This window comes from Callospermophilus lateralis, chromosome 9, assembly GCF_048772815.1.
Source record: "Callospermophilus lateralis isolate mCalLat2 chromosome 9, mCalLat2.hap1, whole genome shotgun sequence".
NCBI classification, from domain to species: Eukaryota; Metazoa; Chordata; class Mammalia; order Rodentia; family Sciuridae; genus Callospermophilus; species Callospermophilus lateralis.
Window position 1 is genome coordinate 68,922,234 of NC_135313.1, and position 19,730 is coordinate 68,941,963.

The window sequence follows — 19,730 nt, forward strand, 5'->3', positions numbered from 1 at the left end:
CAATTATAGGGAAAAAACTCCAAAGTATCTTAAAAGTTGAAACATTTTTAAAGTGGGTACTTCATTATCTTTTTTGAGCTGTGGTTCCTTTTGATATGTAAAAAGTTGGGCCTTTCTATGGCAAGGACCATGTGTTGGTTATTTTTATATTCAGTGACACTTATTGAATAAAAATCAATATGAACTTCAAATTCACATTATTTCATATTCATATTTTATATAATTTCCCCACAACGTTCTTCTTGCCATCAGTGGGCAGGAGTCATCTGCTTGCAACTGTAGGCAAAATTCATCCTACTGTGAATTTTTACTTCTCATCTAATAATGCTGAATGCCTCATGTTGGAGCAATCATTCACAGTTGCTCAGGGAACAATCTCAACACCTTTATCACTGCAAAATCCTGATTGATGACATTTTTGACTGAGTCAGGCAAATCTGTGTATTCAAGGGAATGGACATGCGAAGCACAGGAGAAAGTCTGTAGAGGCCAGAAATTGGCTGATTTTTTAAAGCACTATGCAATACAGGAATTTATCAGAAGCTAGAAGCGTTTCTTTTGCTGAAATACACAGAACCAAGGAGTATTTTATTATTACAAAAAGGACTGGGACCTTAGAAATATGAGTTTATAAAATCAACTTTTACTTTGTGGATAGAACACTCTAATGTTATTGGGTTCATGAAATTCAGGATTATAGGACAGACTCATTTGTTTCTTCTTTGGCATTTAACACTCTGTAGTTCCCCAACTACTTGTCACACAGGTATTAGAATTCTAGAACAATTGCAGAGAGTTTCACATACTCTGAGTCTGAAAAATGACTTGTCTAGGGTAGAGTGAAGAAGTGAAAATTTCTATTTCTCCTATTTGCATGTCTTTTTTCAGATTTTAGGTCCTAAAAGTTTTCACAATTTCTCTAATATCATGATATCTCTGAAATGTTTTCTGAAATATTAGCAATTTCATTCATCCTAATCACCTAGTAGCAGGTAAAGCTGAGTTGGCTTATCTAGTTGTGGGTCTCCATATCCTATGCAAGAACCAACTGGAATAACCCATCTTTATCCATCTGTATCTAAATTTTAAAGAATTTTAAGAAACAAACATTTTCAGAAACAAGTCAGCATAATAACTGAAAGAATTAAGGTGGTGAGAAAAATAAGGCTAAAGGAGAATCTGATTATTTCCAAATAATTTCTTAATGTCTAATCATTTTATAAGTATGTACCATTGGGAAGAAAAACAGAAAAAATTTAACTTTCATTGGATCTTAAGTTAAAAGTATCTAGTTAGGCACAGTGTTGAATGCCTATATAAACTCAGTGACTCCAGAGGCTGAGGCAGGAGGATTGCAAGTTCAAGGCCAGCCTCAGCAACTTACTGAAACAGGTCTTAAAGAAAAAAAGGAAAGAAAATTTAAAAAGAAAAGAGGTATCTAAGTAATAGATTGTGTTCTTCTAATATTAATTATTGATAAACACTATCTGGATATATTATTCTACAAAAACATATCATCTATATTTCTTAAACTTTCATGACACCATTAAGACTCAAATCAAATCTTAGCTTTTTGGGATAAATCAAGGCTGAGGGAAAATCCTGACCTAAATCTAATAAAAAGAAATTTTCAGAGGTCAAAAGTTGGTAGATCCTAGATCAAAACCTTGTGCTTATGTGTGTCTTTGAATTTATTTAAACTTAAAAATCAGGACATTTCATACAAAAATATTCGAGTTTTTAGTTTCTTGTGGCAATTTTGAAAATGGGGCAACAATGAACATGAACTACTACCATGAAACAATCAGCAGTGGCTGAGTTACTGCTTTTAGCCCTTTAATAAGTGACCTACCACTCAGCCCGTGCCCAGATCTCTGCTTTGAGCTCTGTGGATGAAAACAGAATTTCCAGTCTCTCCTGTTCAGAGGGTGTGTGAAAATTCTGTCATACCTGGCCCTGCTTCACTACTGTACATTTTCTTCCCAGCCTCACTAGTTATTTGACAGGATAAAAGATGCAAGATGGGATAAAAAGTGCAAGTTCCATTGTCAGTTATGCCATGCATTTATTATGTGATGTTAGTCCTTTTGCTGTGAATGTCTTACACTCTTCATGTGTAATGTCCCTGGTCTTGAAGTCTCTTCAAGTTCCTTACTCCTTTACGTTTCTACAAATCTACAACCAACTATCTCTAACATGTTCTCTCATTTGTAGGGTTTGTGGGTTTTTTAATAGAAGGGAACAAAATAGGCACATTTGGCAACCTACACATATTGTAATTCTGTTTAGTTAGGAATTGGCTATTTGATGTTGTTTCCTGACTTTCCTTATCTTGTATGAAGACAATTATTTTTTATCTTGAGATAATAATCATGACATCTATACTTAATGTCAAAACAAGTGGAGTTTTGTTTTTGTTTGTTTATGCCATCAGTGGAAAAGATAACATTCATCACCTTAAAAAAATAGCTTTGAGATACAATTTCCGTACTATAAACTCACACACTTGAAGTGTACATCTCAATTGAATTTTTACATTTTTAATTTACTGTGTAATAACACTTAGCATGAGATTTACTTTTTTTTAGTGTAAAATACAGCATTGTGGATTATGGGTACATTGTCATAGAAACAGTTCTTTAGAACTTGTTCATCTTTGTTATCTGAAACTTTAAGCCTCTTGATTAATAATTTCCCATTTCCCCATATTTAGAATTGTTACATCTTCATAGTGATTTGAACCATTTATCATTATAAAATTAGCTCTTTATCTCTAGTAACTTTTATTGTTTTAAAATCTATTTTGTCTGAAATTAGTACTTCAGTAATTAAGCTTTCTTTGTGGTTGCTCTTTCATAATATCTTTTTCCCACACTTTTACCTTTAATCTATGTGTATCTCCTGTAAATGGCATAAAGTTGAATTCTTTTAATCCAAACAAACAACCTTTACCTTTTGATCTGATCGTTCAGTTTATTCACATTTAATATTCTTGATTTAAATAGATCCATGCCTTCTATTTTACTGATTTTTTTTGAGCCAAGTCCTTTTCTTGTATTCATACTTTTAAGTGGGAATATTTGCCTTAAAAGGCTATTTTTAATGCAGTATTTTAATTTCTTTAGTAATTTTCCACTACAGGTATAGTTTTATTTACTTCCTAGTGGTTGCACTAGACTTACCATATATGTCCTGACTTATCATAATCAGTTTCAGATTTATCTAACTTCCACTGTGATATGCATCATTTTCATTTGTATAGAAATGTGTGTATCTGACCTATTTGATGCATTATCATCATAACTTCCTTTATTTCGTTTTAAAAATTTTAATTAAAAAATAGTCATCATATATTTTACATGATATAACATGATTTTTAAAAAATGTTTCTAGTTGGCAATGGGCCTCTATTTTATTTATTTATATGTGGTGCTGAGAATTGAACCCAGTACCTCACACATTGGAGGCAAGTGCTCTGCCACTGAGGCACAACCCCAGCTCCCATAACATGATTTTTGATGATTAAATTAAACTAAAATATAAACTCACATGCTTAATTTTTGTGATGAGAACTTTTAAAATTTATTTATCTTAGCAATTTTGAAATACACATTATTAACTATAGTCACAATGTTGTGCAATAGACCTCAAAACCTTTTTCTCCTAAATGAAACTTTGTACACTTTGACCAGCAAGTACCCATTCTCTGCCCACCCCACCCGACCCCACCAGCCTCTGTTAGTCACAGTTTTTTTCTCTACTTCTATGAGTTTGACTTTTTAGATTTTACATATAATTGATATCATGTAGTATTTGTCTTTCTGTGCCTGGCTTATTTTATTTAGCATAATGTTGTCCAGGTTCATCCATGATTTTGTGAATGATAGAATCTTATTATTTTTCAAGGCTGAATAGTACTCAATCAAAGATGGACACTGTGTTGGTCAGCTTTTCATTGTTGTGACCAAAATACCTGACAAGAACTTTTCCTATAGCAGAAAAAGTTATTTAGGGTTCACAGTTTCAGAGGTCCAGTCCATGGTTAGCTGACTCCATTGCTCTGGGTCTTAGGTAAGGTAAAACATTATGGTGGAAGAGCATGGCTGCTTAGCTTGTAACAGTTGGGAAGAAGAGAAAGAAAGAGAAGTCACAGACTAGATATAATCCTCAAAGACATGCCTCCAGTGACCTACTTCATTCAGCTATGTCCCACCTGCCTAGTTGCTTCCCAGTTCAAATTATTAATCCATCAAATGGATTAATCCACTGATGAGGTTACAGTTCTCATCATCATTTCCTAAAAGCCCCACATCTGAACCTTTCTACATTGCGTTCATGTTTCCAAAACACTTCTAGATCCAAATCATAAGAGAAACTTAGGTTGATCCAATATATGTGCTGCAATGAACATGAGATTGCAGCCATCTCTTTGACATACCGATTTTAGTTCCTTTGAATACATACCCAGAAGTAAAATTGATGGATCATATGATAGTTCTATTTTTATTTTTTTGAAGAGTCTCCATATGGTTTTCCATAATGGCTTTACTAATTTATGTTTCTACCAATAGTACATAAGCTTTCCTTTTCTCTGTTCCCTTGCCAACATTTATTACCATTTGCTTTTTTATAATAGCAATTTGTAACAGGCATGGAGTGATATTATTGTGATTTTTTTTGTATTTCCCTGATTATTAGTGCTGTTAAGCATTTATTCATACACCTATTGGCCATTTGTATATCTTCTCTTCAGAAATGCCTATTCAAGTTCTATGCTCATTTTTAATGAGTTTTTTTTCTTGCTATTGATTTGACTTCCTTATATATTTTGGATATTAACTCCTTATCAGACATACGGTTTGCAAATATTTTCTCCCAACTCACAGGTTGTTCCTTGATTTCTTTAATCATGGTTTCTTTTGGTTCTTTGAACATACTCATAGTGACTACTTTGAAGACAGTCTATTAGAGCTGCATCTGGCCAATCTCACAGGCAGTTTCTGTGGCCTTTTTTTTCCCCCAGTGTATGGGTCATGCTTGCTTTTTTTTGGGGGGGTCTCTTTTTTTGGGGGAAACTGGACATTTTAGATAATCAGCGTAGCAGCATTGGGTACTAGTCTCCTCATTCTGTGCTTATTATTGTTACTTGTTTGGTGACTGACTGGATTATTTTAGTAAATCTATGCCTCTTCTTACTCAGTGTTAAGCCTTTAATGTTGCTTCTCAGGGGCCAAAAGTCTTGGGTATGCCTAGAGTCACCCTGGGATGACAGTGATTTTGGAGGGCTTTATTTGACCGTCTCTTTTGCTGACCAAACCAAATTGTAGGTTCCACTGATCACTCTCTTATTAAAAAAAAAAAAAAAAAAAAATCCCTGAGTAATAATTGGTTCCATAGACTAAGTGAATCAAATTGGGTTCCTTGAAAGAAATTGTTACTGAAGTCAGTGTTTGACATTTGTCCTGACTCTAGGAAGGGTCCTTTCAGCTGTTTTTCCCCCCAGTTTTTTTTCTAGAAAACTAGCCAGCCTGTAATTTAACTTAACATAACACACACACACACACACACACACACACACACACACACACAATCTTCAATAAATCTACCGATCTCCTGATTCACTTTCACCACAATCTCCATTGCTTTTCAGAGTGCCCTTAGGCTGGAACTTCTCCACATTCTATTGCAAATGAAGTCAACTCCTTCTGAAAAAAATTAGAAACTATTTATTTAATGGCCTCTTTCCTCCTATGAAAAATTTTTGAGCATCATGTGTGGCACTGCAGGTGAGGACAACAGCATTCTTCTGAGTTATACCCTGTTTTAATTGCTGAGAGCTTTGTTGAAGGGCTCTAGAACCTCAGCCCCGTTCAGCTTGCCTCCTCTGGCACAGAATCACCACTTTTTGAAATGGGGCAAGGGCACCAGAGTATCAGTATTCTTAGCAGCACCGTGTACAAGGCAGGGCCTACATTCCAAGAGTGGCGGCTGGGCTGAAGAAAAGAACCCCTCTGCCCAATACATTCTTCCTAAATTTAATCTCAGTAACAAATAACTGGGAGCAGAATGAGAGGTGTTGATGTCCTGCCCCTGGAGGGAAAAAGCCCTCAGATAGAAAATTAGTTAGAGAGTCCTGTGTTCTTGGCTGCATTTGTCTGGAATAGTTTCCATCTTACTGAGTTAGGAAGTGGGAGGAGGCAGCAGGTATTATTTCAAATCCACAGATTCATACTGATCTTGCTGAATATTTGCAGATTTTCTTGAATAAGTGTTTCTTCCTTTGCTGTAGTACTTGGGATCATTTTCAGAGAACAAAATAATTGGTTTTATTTATAATTTCCCTCCGTTTCTCTGGAGAGCGGACCCACTGAGCTCCTCAGCCATCATGACAGAAGCCTTTCCTTTCTCTTACTTTTCAAAGTGATGTTTTCAACAAAGCTTGGCTTAGAAAAATATCTCCATATTAAATACGTGAAGCACATTGGGCTATTATTTTTGCTCACTTTATAAAAATATAAAACTCTCAATGCCAGTAAGAGATGAATCTTCTAAAGAACTGATATCTTTATTTGTTCCAATTATATTTAATCAATAGGCAAGATGTCTCTACAATGCCATTATATATTATAAATGACTTTTTTTTTTTGTATCTTAAATTTCATTCTACCTACAAGGAAATCCTCTAACTCCACTTTCATGTGGTATCATAATTGGATCACCTCTGCTAGAACTCTCCTTACACTTTTTAAAATATTTTTTTAGTTGAAGATGAGCACAATACCTTTATTTATTTTTATGTGGTGCTGAGGATTGAACCCAGTGCCTCACATGTGCAAGGCACGTGCTCTACCACTGAGCCACCACCCCAGCCCCTCTCCTTACATTTCTATAGTTACTTTATAACTCCAGTGGGAGGGAATGACATATATTTCCTCCCACTTTTCTTGACTCTTATCTGTTAGCATATATACAAAGAAAAGAATTACTTTTTAACGATTTATATATATCATTCATTTTTTATTCATCTTACAGAAAAAATTGCTCCAATTTATGAAGACTTCTACAATTTGACCTTTTCTGGGTCTTTTATCCTCCTTAAATACAATGCTCTGCCTTTGCACAAATGACACTGCAGTTCAGGTGTGACACTAACATTTCTGCATAACCTTTATGCTATTTCTAAACGCCAGGGTATTGTTTCAAAGCATGAGCTTTAACCAATAACATTAGCCACCTAATAAAGACTTGTGGAAACTTTGTATGGAAATTTTTTTTCAACAACATGGCCTGTTAACAGAACATTTGCACTCTACCTATCAAAGTGATACTTGGTATAGTCAACCCCTAAGTGAGCATTTTCCACATCAAACTTTGAATATATTTTCCCTGGTATTTTTGGATCATCCCTTCTTGCTCCTGATTCAAGAAATATAAATGAATTTGACAGCAATCTCAAAACATAAAACTTTGATAAAGGATTTTCCCTCATTCCTGAAATAATCACAGAATATATTGCATAAGCATATGGAAACTTGTTTGATTAGTCTTTATCAATTAAAAACCCCATTACTATTGAGAGTTTATGTGTGTCAACGCAATGTGAAAAAGAAGTTGGTCTAATATTTGGGAAACATGAAGATATTTTTAACAACTCACAAATCAAGATTCAGAAGGAACAATCAGCTATTATAAATTTCCCTGTATAACAAACTGGCTTGGGCTTAAGAAATTATCCAAAAGAAATTGGTGAATTGATGCTTAAAATTACACATGACTCAATTAACTTTTTCAAGTAACGCTAAGAATATTTTTAGGAGAATTGTGCAGTATTTAAAAGGTAATTACAAATATTTCAACCATAACATTTGTCTATATGGCTGACTCTGATGCCAAAATAATCTCTGCTGTTCTTTATTGTAATTAGCAAATTCACAGTCCATGCTACAGTGTTTATTTATTTATTTCTTCTTATCAACATCATACCCAACATCTGCAACAGTGTTTGGCACTTACTTTTTTAATGTTTTCAATTTTTAAAAATTTGTTAAAATTAAGGTATAATTTACATACAGTGACATGAACAGATTTTAAGTGCGTGCTTCAATGAGTTTTGACCAGCGCTTATATTCATGAAATTTCATCCCAATTAATATATAGAACTTTTTCATCGCCATGAAATGTTTCCTCATGTTCCCTTCCTGTTGATTATCCTCATCCAAACATAATCAGTGTTTAGATTTTTACCACTATACAATAATTTTTACTTTTCTACTACTTCACATAAACTTCTGTTTACCATGATGATTTTGACACTCAACCATGTTGTGTGTATCATAAGTTTGTTCTTTCATTTCATGATATGAATGGATCACAATTTGTTTATACTTTCTCATGTTGATAAGTCTTATTCCTCTCAGGTTGCTATAACACACACCACAGACTAGGTAATTTATGAACAACAGAAATTAATTGCTCATACTTCTGGAGGTGGGAAAGTCCACAATTAAGTTGTCAGCAGACTTGATGCCTGGTGAGAGATCTTTCCTCATTCCACAGATGGCACCTTCTCATTGCATCTTTACAAGATGCTTACAGGATGAAAATCTCCCTCAATACTCTATTTATAAAAACAGTAATCTCCAGCTGGCATATGGCCATCTTCTCCTCCATGTCTTCACATAGTCTTCCCTCCAAATGTCTGGGTCCTCGTATCCTTATCTTATGAAGCTTCCAATCATATTGGTTTACAATCTACCTCAATGACCTCACTTAATTACCTTTCTAAAGACCTTATCTTCGAATTCATTCATATTCTGAGGTATTAGGGGTAGGACATAAGAATTTGAGGGTTCACAATTTTCAGTCCAATAAAAGCAATAGTCTATAGCTAAATGAATGAGTACCTTAGTCCTAAAGGGGAATATGGATTATATACTACAGCATGTCCTAAGATATGTGATGTGAATTATATGTCAAGTTTAATTTTTTTCTAGATGCTCTAATATGACTCATAAATCCTTTTGGTTACACACTCGATTTCTCGTATTAGCAATTGTAGCTTTAGACAAATTTTGAAATCATATAATATGCATCTTCTATTTTCTCTTTTTTTTCCAAAAATTTTTCCCAAATTGTTTTGGCAATGCTGATTATTTGCATCACCACACAAATCTTAGAAACAACTTATTGATTTCTCAAAAAGGAAGTCTGTTGAGATTTTGAAAGGATTTACATGGAAATGACATGTTAAAAATATTGAGCCTCCAGATTCATGAGCATGATGTATCTCTCCATTTACTAGATCTTTAATTGCTTATTTTGTTTCTTTTAATATGAGATTTTATTCTTATGATCATATGCCTCAGATCCATTTTTGTTCTGCTAACAGGATGAATTGTGTTGATTTTCAAATGTTACACTAGCCTTGCATTCCTAGAAAAACTCACATTTATATGGATAATTTATCCTTTAGATATGTTATCCTTTTTATCTATTACAATATTTAATTTGCTAATATTTAAAAAGATTACTGAATGTATGTTCATGAGGGATATTGGTCTAAAGATTTCTTGCAATAAGTATGTTCAGCTTTGGTAGCAATGTTACACTGATCACATAGAATAAGTAATAGAATTTTCCCCTACCTCTATTTTCTGAAAGACCTTAGAGCAGATGTATTAAATGAGTAATTTGCAAATATTTTGACTTCAAGATCCCTTTAAATCTTTAAACACTATCCTAAGAAATTTTTGTTTATGTAAGTTATATTTATCAACATATTAAAAATTAAAACTGAGAAAATGTAAATGTGTATCAGTTTATCAAAAATAATAAATTACTGTATAACTATAACATATCTTTATGAAGAATGAGCATATTTCAAAAAAAAAAAAGTATTTGTTGAGGGGAAGCCGTGTTTTATTTGTTTATTTTTCACCAGTCTCTTTAACGTGTAGCTTAATAGAAGACAGCTAGATTTTCACATCTGCTTCTGCATTCAATCTATGTCAATATCATGTATAACAAGACCTATGGAAAACTCCACTTATGAGAAAATAAAAATGAAAGAGGCAAATAAGGTCCTACTAGTAGAAGAATAACTTTGACTTTGCAGGCCACTAGAAATGTCTTTGATGGTTTGAATATCTCACATGCTCATGTGTGAGACAATGCAAGAAGGTTGGGAGGAGCAATGACTGTGAATAAACCTTAACCTAATTAGTGAATTGATCCCTGATGGGATTGACTGAGTGGTAAATGGAGGCAGGTGAGGTGTGGCAGAGGAAGTGGTTCATTGTGGGTGTGGCTATGGGGTATATATCTGTATCTGGAAAGTGAAGTCTCTCTCTCTCTCTCTGTTTCCTGATTATTACGTGAGCCACTTCCCTCTGCCACAGTGGTCTGCGTCACCTTGAGCCCTGGGGAATAGAGTTGACTCTATATGGACTGAGATTTCTGAAACTGTGAGCCCTTAAATAAACTTTTCCTCTTCTACAATTGTTCTCATTGGGTCTTTTAAGGATTATAATTTGCTAGCTGCTATTAAAGGATTTTATAATCCATCAGTAAAATATTTGGGCCTGGAGAGTTGTGTGTGTGTGTGTGTGTGTGTGTGTGTGTGTGTGTGTATGTGAGACAGAAAGAAGTTTATGGCAAAAAATTCAATTCCTTTAATAGAAATTCTGCCTTTTAAGATTATCTTTGTCTTCTTATATCTATTTTTTGTAAGTTGCATTATTTAAGGAATTTATTCATTTAAGTGTCAAATGTATTAGCGTAATTCTCTTATGGCATTCCTGGTTATCGTTCTAATGTCAATGGGAACTGCAAGATATCTTGTTTCAGTTCTGATATTGTTAATTTGGATTTTCTTAATCTATTTAGCTAGAGTTGTATTGGTTCTGTTATCATTTTTCAAAACATTATCTTTTGAATTTTTTAGATCTTCTATTGTATCTGTTTTCTATTTCATTGAATTTCTTCTCACTTGCCTATTTTTATCTTTTAGATTTAACTTGATCTTCTAGGTTTTTTAGGTAGAAACTTAGATCATAATCTTACATATTTTTTTAAAGAAGGCTTCAAAGAGCAAATTTTATTTGCTTTAACCCTCACTTTAGCTAAATCCCACATTTTTTTATTTTCACTATTTTTAATTCAAAATGTTTTCTATTTTTTTTCAAACTATAGACAATTCAGAAATTTGCTATGTAATTCTCAAATATTTGGGGATCTTCTACTTATCTTTGATTATTCATTTCTAATTTAATTATTGTTAGTAAGATAAGATACTCTGTATAATTTTAACCCTTTTACATGATAAAATGACTGTAAGTACTAAGACTTGAGACTTATTTAATGGGTAAATATTGTCCATCTTGTTGAATGTGCACTTAACAAAAAAAAAAGTTTTCCTCTTTTCTTTGGAGAGCTCATCTATAAGTTTCAACTCAGGTTTATTGATAGTATTGTTCAGATATTTTATATTTTTTAGTCCAATACTATCAATTACTGAGAGAAAAGCATTAAAACATTCAACAATTGCTATGGTCTGATTGTCCCCTCAAATTCATGTGTTGAAACCTAGTCATCCATGTGAAAAGGTTGGGGCTTTAGGATATGATTAAAGCATGAGGGTAGAACCCTCACAGACAGGACGGGTTTAGGGCCTTATAAAAGCACACGAGGAAGTGGGTTTACTCTCTTCTGCTCTTCTGCCATATGAGAACACAGCATACACAGCATTCAAGGTGTCAGCTTGGAGGCAGAGACTGGGACCTCCCCAGACTGGTGATGCCTGATTCTGGACTCCCCAGTTTTCATAAGTATGAGGAAATAAATCTTTGTTTTTTTATAAATTATCTTGTGTTGGATATTTTGTCATAGCAACACAAAAAAAGAGAAGTATAGTCATAGATTTGGCTATTTCTCTTTTTTATTCATAATTTGAAGTTATATTATTTGTTGCATACATATTTAGTTGTTATATCTGTCTAATAAATTACAACTTTTCTTCCTCATCTCAGGTTATATTCCTCATCTTGCAGTCTACCATGTTATTAATACAGACACATCAGCTTCTTATGGTAAATGTTTCCATGTATATTTTAATCTTGTTATTTTCAACTTATCTATATATTTATTCTTAAATTCTTTCTCATAACAGCATAAAATGTTGCTTTTTTTAAAAAAAGAATCTGATAATCTAATGCTCATATTTCTCTTTGATTTGTAATTGTGTCCATCTTTCACTTAAAATCTTTAAACATGATTACATTTTTTCTTTTTAAAATCTTGGACATTAATTTCAATACAGCATGTGCTTGTACTCACTTCTCTCTTATTTTTTTCTTGATACTGTGGCATATTTTCCTGAGTCTTCCCTTGTCTGGTATATTGGATATTGTCCAGACTATGTTTTCTTCATTTAAAGAGGGTTGAGTTTATTCCAGCAATTAATTAAATTACTTATGGGAACTTTCAGTCCTGTCAAATTTGGTTTTGTCCTTTTTTACTTTGGACCTCTTTGGTCTTTGTGTTAATCTAACAGGGTATAGTTTGTACACTAGAGTAGGATATATACCTGTAAGGTTTGGCCTTTCTCGGGTCTGAATAGCCAATGTATTTAGTGAGATCAGTCCACACTGTACCTGGACTGGGCCTTCCACATTTTTATCCAGTACTACGTGACTTCTGGCAGTTCCTTTTAGCCGTGAGCCATGCAGCTTCCCCTAGTAGCTCTTCCTCCCCATGCAGCTCCCTGTTATCTGGTATCCTTTCCTGATTCTTCTAGCCACTTCAGCAGCCCATAACTCTGACCTCAGTCACTTCCATTCAGTAAAACGACTCTCTCTGCTTTGCCTTCAGCAACCTATGCCAGCTGTTAAGTGTCTCCAGGCAGAAAGCCAGGGCAAATATAGGGTTCAATTTATGTGTTTTCCTTCTCTCAAAGTTCACAATCCTGTGGTTCCTGTGTCCAATTACTGAGTACACTTCACTTCTCATTGTTTATAGCAAAGTGAGTCTGATGCTAGTTACTGTGTTATAGTCATAAGTAGAGTCCCACTATCCCTATTTTTTAAAAAATACTAGTTAGAAAAGTACATTTTTTTTTAGATTTAATGGCCTATCCTGTGTAACATGAATCAAGATTTGGAATTCCAAGAAAATCAAATTTTCAGGGTCAAGCAATTAAAAGTAAATTAATGACACTTGACCTGTCTGACAGGATAATAAACTCATTTTTTCCCAATCTTTAATTCTCTTGTATCTTATTGAATGTTCTGTCCTCTACCTATCTATCATCCATCTATCTACATAGCATAGTACTTGGCGTATAGTGTCAGACAGATAGATAGACTTAATATTAGCTGTTTCTCTTTTCTCCATTCTTCTTCATCCCCGATTTCTAAGAACTCTTCCAAATTTACTGTCAGTCATCTAGTCCTCAAACTTTGTCTTAGGCTCTTCTTTTACAAAAAGATGAGGTCCCCATCTCTTATGGTCCTTCTGTTCAAGGGGAGATGTCTTCATTAGGGTTCCCCCAACAGCAGAGTAAATGCAAATGCCCTTTGATGGAGTGAGTGCAGCATGTTTGAGGGGCAAATGGCTCAGGTCTTCTGAGAGCTGACTCTGTAAGCCCATGGTAATGTGTTTGAAGTCCTTTTGAAAACTAGCAAAAGTTTTATGCAGGGGAGATATATGATCTTATTTGTTTTAAATGATGTGATGGGCCTATAATGATTTTTGATTAATACATGTCAAATATTCCTGAATATTTCAAAGCATTTATAATAGCTAACACTGGAAAATATATCTTGTTTGGTTTCATGCCCAACTATACATAAATCACTGTTTTTTTATTAGGATTTCAACAAACCCTTGGCATTCCACTACAATTTAATATTCATATTTCAGTATGGATATTTTTCATTGAGAAGCAGCAATAGCAATTAATGCATGTCATAATGTTCCAACACACCAAGTCAATGAAGAATCACTCACAAAAGTGGCAGTCAAACCATCATTTGGATGGAAGCTCACCAAAATTATTTATGACTGCAATTATTTCTAGCAGAAAGAGCTTTCTTTTTTTATTTTAAAAATTAGTTAAATGTTAAAGAACACTATTCTCATATAAACTCTTAGGTTAATAGAATTTGCTTTTTCATAACCAAATTATTTTTATATGTGATCTCATGATATAACAGAAATCCTGAAGTGGGACATAGAATGCCTAGCTTACATTAATTTGTTTTGTGACAATGGACATTGATCATAAAGTGATTGCAAAGTATTTGCTAAGCATCTATTGTGTTTGTGCTTTATTGACTAGGAGTGATATATTACAAATATATAAGTATGTTCAACTCACAAAGATAAAATATTTGGTCACTACCTCAAATTTCATTTGAAATATACAGAGACTATTGCATTGACATTCTGATACACACGATTTGTTTAAAAAAAAATTCGAACACTAGACTTGGGTTAGGCTCAGAATAAAAATGTGTCCTATCTTCAATACAATATAAGTTAAATGTGGGATCATTTTTTTTTAGAAAGTCATAAATGACATTTTTACAAGGTAGGTGTTCCCTGCTTAATGGAATTCACTTTCTGAAAACATACTGCCCTGTTACCCAGATACTCCCCTACTAGCAACACTTGCTTAATGATTATGCTGTCTGAAGACAATTCTAATCCTAACATCTTCACTAGTGTTTTAGGTGACAGGGAAGACATTTTCTTTTCCCTGTGGCTAGATCTACTCTGAGTAAGTCTTCAATGTGATTCTAATCTGACAGATTTTTTTTCCCTGTGCTTGAAAAAGCATAAACTCAAGCAGGGGAGAAATGCTGGCCAAATTATATTGTTATATTGTGTGCATGTAGGAATATGTACATACATATTCATATCAATATGTACAATCAAAATGCACCAATAAAAAATGAGGGAAAAAAAGAGATCAGAATGCTAGACCCTCATATAACACCTAGTGACTTTTCTAGCTTTATAGTTTTCACTCCCTTCAAATATTTGTAATCCATTTTCATTCCTTCAATTTGTAAGTCAACATTTTAAAAGGTGTATCCATTAATGTGAATGACTTTTTCAGAAGGGAGATTACTGGAAGAAATCTGTGATTAACAGAGACTGAGTGACATTTGATCTGAGTGGAATTTGACTTACAGGAAAAGTAGAATATGCATTTGATGTGTCTACTGATGGAAGTAGGTTTAAAACAGGTGGCATCTCCTTTTACTATTCACCTCTAAGGATTCAGAAATAAATTATTAGATAACAATATCTAAATATAAATGCTCATAATTTGGTAAATAGACATTTATCACTATTCGGTAAAAAAAATTATTTTATAAACTATTTTCAAAAAGCCAGTATATTCTTTTTATCTTTATGTTACAGGTTGATTTTTTGCTAGTATACTCTTGATGTTAAGACAATTTAAACCTCTCTGTACTCAAAAAGGAAAGTAAGTCAGGGTCATCTGTTATGGAGTTAGAGGGATAGTTTAAGTTGGAGGTTATCGAGAGAAATTGAAAAGTTCACTTGCAGGAAATACATCAGGAAGTACTCAGAAAGCAGATAAAACACCATGTGGAAAGTAACTCTAACGCATTTAAAACTGATAATCACTCACCTCTGTAACCTCTTGCCATTGTAGAGCTTTATGGCATCAGATAAGGTACATTTCAGTGGAAGAAATTAAAGAACTCTTAAGAAAAAACAGGGAAGTATTTTGCCCCAAGCCAGATTGCAGGGATATTACCCTTGTTGTCCAACTCTGAACAGCACCCCAAATAGAGTGAGTTTTATGCCAAATGAAGAGGAAAATGTCACTCTCAAAGCAACTTTTGGAGAAAACAATGCAAATTAGATCAAGAAGAGGAGAACATATTTTCCTCAACCAGTGACTAAAAGGAACATGTAAAAGAGCCACTATTTTTCCTCCAGCTCTATATAAGAGGCAGCATCTGGATCTTCAAGCAAATATAGCAATGATAAAGAAAATATGGAAGGGAGAGGTCAGGAGAAAAGGAGAAGCTAATGAGCTAAGGGTTGGAGACAAATTTTCACAAGTGACGATTAGGCCATTATGTTTGCCAAAAAAAGCTGGCTATTAACTTGAATTTCCCAGATTGAGAATCTGTTTTATCATGCCCTGATCAGACAAACAGGAGCACATAAATATATTAACAAACTAATTCAAACTGGCACATGATTTTGAAAATTCTGATACTTAGGATACTTATGCTGTTAATCTGTGGTAAGGGATAGGACAAAGGGGCTGGACCATGCATCTCTTACATTCTCAGGGAAGACACTTGTGATAGTATTATTTAGGCTTAGCATTTCAGCACATGCTGCCTGACTAGTCTCAACTATGTGAACACAATTGAAGTCAGAAGCACTTTCCAAAATGCTTATTTCTGTAGGAGAATGAGAAGGGGATATTAATGACATTAGCTGGCTGCTGGCTTACAATTTCAGAAGATTATGGTATGTGGTTCAGACCCTGGAAGAAAGCATCTTAATATATACCTAAGTAAAAATTAGCCACAATGTTGATCCTTATTTGGGACAGAATTAACAAAATTATAGCTACATTATATAAAATCTGTTTCTGAGTCACATTTAATACTTGAATTCCTGGCTGTATGTGAATGTGCAATGCCATTCATTTTCTTACAATGCAAAAAATTAGTTTCTAAATATACTTGTAAAAACATCCTTGACCACAAAGTGTGATGACCTTTATTTTGGTATATTGATTTTTAAAAGAAGCTTTCAGTTATGTATCAAGATAATTATGCCAAAATGAATCCTAATGTTATGTATAATTAAAAGAATCAATAAAATAAGAGAGATATTTGTAAAAATCTATTAGTTTTTAAAAAGAGTTAGATGTATGGTACCATTAATACTATACATTATACACTCAGGGAAAATAGAGTCCAAACTCAAGAATTTTTGAAGTGATATTCTATCCAGGCACACTGGCACATGCCTATAATGCCAGCAATTCAGGACTCTGAGGTAGGAGGACTGCAAATTTGAAGCAAGGAACTTAGTAAAACCCTGCCTCAAATCAAAAAATAAAAAGAGCTAGGGATGCAGGTCAGTGGTAGAGCACCCCTGAGTTCAGTTCTTATACCACCAAAACAAAGAATGTATCCTGCTTTATCAGATTTGGGTTGAAATGTGATTTGTCCTTAATTTCTGAGACTGCTAATAGCCTTTGCCTTCTAAGATTATTATAAGATTATTCTCAGGACTTTTACAGCTCACTATGTCTGGCCAAGTCTTCACTGATCCTAGAGAAAGGAAAGAGGGAAAGGGATGGATCCACCAAAAAGAAGCCCTGTTGTTGAGTGAGAAGTGAGTTCAATCAGCTTAGTTCAATGATATCTCAATTTCTTTAGAGAAAAATAATATTTCTAGACTTTACTGTAATAGCTGGATGTAGATAAAACACACAACACTTCTTGCATTTTGGAAATTCCTAACTCTCCAGAAACACCGTGGATAACCTCTTGACAATTTTCTGTAGCCAGATTAACATTGATTCCTGATGACATCAACCACTTCTTCTCATTGAGGTTTTGCAAAGCCCTTTGCCATGGCAAAATTTATTCTTGAGGATGTACTAACATATTTTGTTTTTCTCTTATTTAACTGAAGAAGTACCTGGAACATACTAAGCACTCAACAATAAATATTTATTAAACTAATTAATAGTCTCTTGCCACATAAAGTATATGATATTTAAAATCATGAAGCACATAATACACTGAGTGTGCAGCCATTTGTAATGTTTTTACTTTGCTTGTTAATGATCTACCAGAGTTGACTTTATTTTGTTAATGCTTTCATCAATGAAAATTGTTTCAAATATATTATTATTCAGAGATTTCTCACTTGTACCATAATATAATTATAATACAATTCCAGATTTTCAACATTAGTTTACAAATTTAAGCCATCCAATGCCAGGAAATATAAGACATTCCTATACTTCATCTTAATGTATTTGGAAGTGTGCTTTTAGTTATAAAAGATTCTCCATCCTTATATTCACAAGGATAATCCCAAAGTAGCCAACTGAATAGTGTTGCTGTGTCTGAAATGGCTTGAGATTTTCTAGGATGGGTACTTCCTATTTTTGTATTGGCCCATCAATATAGTTTTCATCCTATTTATATTGGAACCTAAAAGCTTTTTCAATTGAAGTAGGGCTTAGATTGTATGAAATAACAAGCAAGGGCAAACCCTTTTCAATAGAAATAATCTTTAAAATTTGACTGTCAAGTGCTAGGGTTGTGACATGACACAGTTGTAGAGTGCTTGCCTAGCAGTGTGAGGTACTGGGTTCAATTCTCAGCACCTCATAAAAAGGTAAAGTAATAAAATAAAGCAAGTTAAAAAAAAGAATTGCAAAGCTTTTAAAAACATTTGTCAATCATATTTTGTAAACTGAATTGTAATCTAAAGCACTGGGTATTCTTGTCAATTGATGTGATCCTATGACATTGGCTTTTGTAAAGTTATGAAAAGGATAAATTCTTTTACTAACAACAACAACAAAAAGTATTTTTCAAGTGAGACTTCTATTATTAAATAGTTACCAGAGTGTTTTGTTAAGATTCAACCCAAATGGATAAATTCTATTAGAGTGCATATAATTTCAATTCAAGAATAAAAGCATCTTTTGGGATATTGAAAAAAAAAAGATCCTCAAATAGCTTTGTAATTTTAAAAAATAAATTACAGATATATCGATTTTGGGATAATTCAAAAGTAAGTTAAAGAGTTGTTTCAGGGCTGGGATTGTGGCTCAGCAGTAAAGCACTCGCCTAGCATGGGTGGGACCCGGGTTCCATCCTCAGCACCACATAGAAATAAAGGCATTGTGTTGTGTTCATCTACACCTAAAAAAAGTAAATATTAAAAAAAGAGTTGTTTCAGCAACATGACAAAGATAACTCAGAACTTATTGTCTAGTTATGGAGATATGGAAATGCTAGATATATTCAATAAACAATGTTTAATTGTATACCTGAGTTCCAAAGCAAGACAATCAGAGTAGTGAATTCAGGACTTAGTGTTCTAGAGGAAACAAAGAGGAAAATTGCTCAAAGATTTAAGTTTTAAAGTGTTTTAATGTTCATATGCACACAGAAGACATGACTTTGGGCTCTGGAAAGGTGAATATATATTTAAACATTTGTCTTCTTGTAAACTCCTGCTGCAGTTTATCTGCTTTTGTGGTGGTGTTAGGAGGTGGGACCTTTGGGAGGTAATAGAGTCATGAAATCTTCTCTTTCATGGACAGGACTGATGCTACCTACAAGGGACAGATGCAGGAAGTTGGCTTTCTTTTATGCTCATGCCCTTTCAATGTCTGTCATATGAAGATGCAACAGGAAGACACTGGTTACTTTGGTCTTTAGAGCCTCCAGAATTGTGAGCTAGTAAATTTATGCTTATTTTAAATCCAATCTCTAAGACTTTTTTATTTTAGCAGCACAAAAAATTAAGACAGTGGAGGAGCTAAAGTATAATGCCTACCACAATGTTGAAAGAATTGAAGGACTGTTGCTCAGTGATAAAGGGATGAGAACAATTCTAGCCACTGGCAAAAGAGAGCAAAGGGGAAGTATGTCTTTGTCAGGTTCTGAGGAAAAGAAGAAATCACTTACAAAGAACAG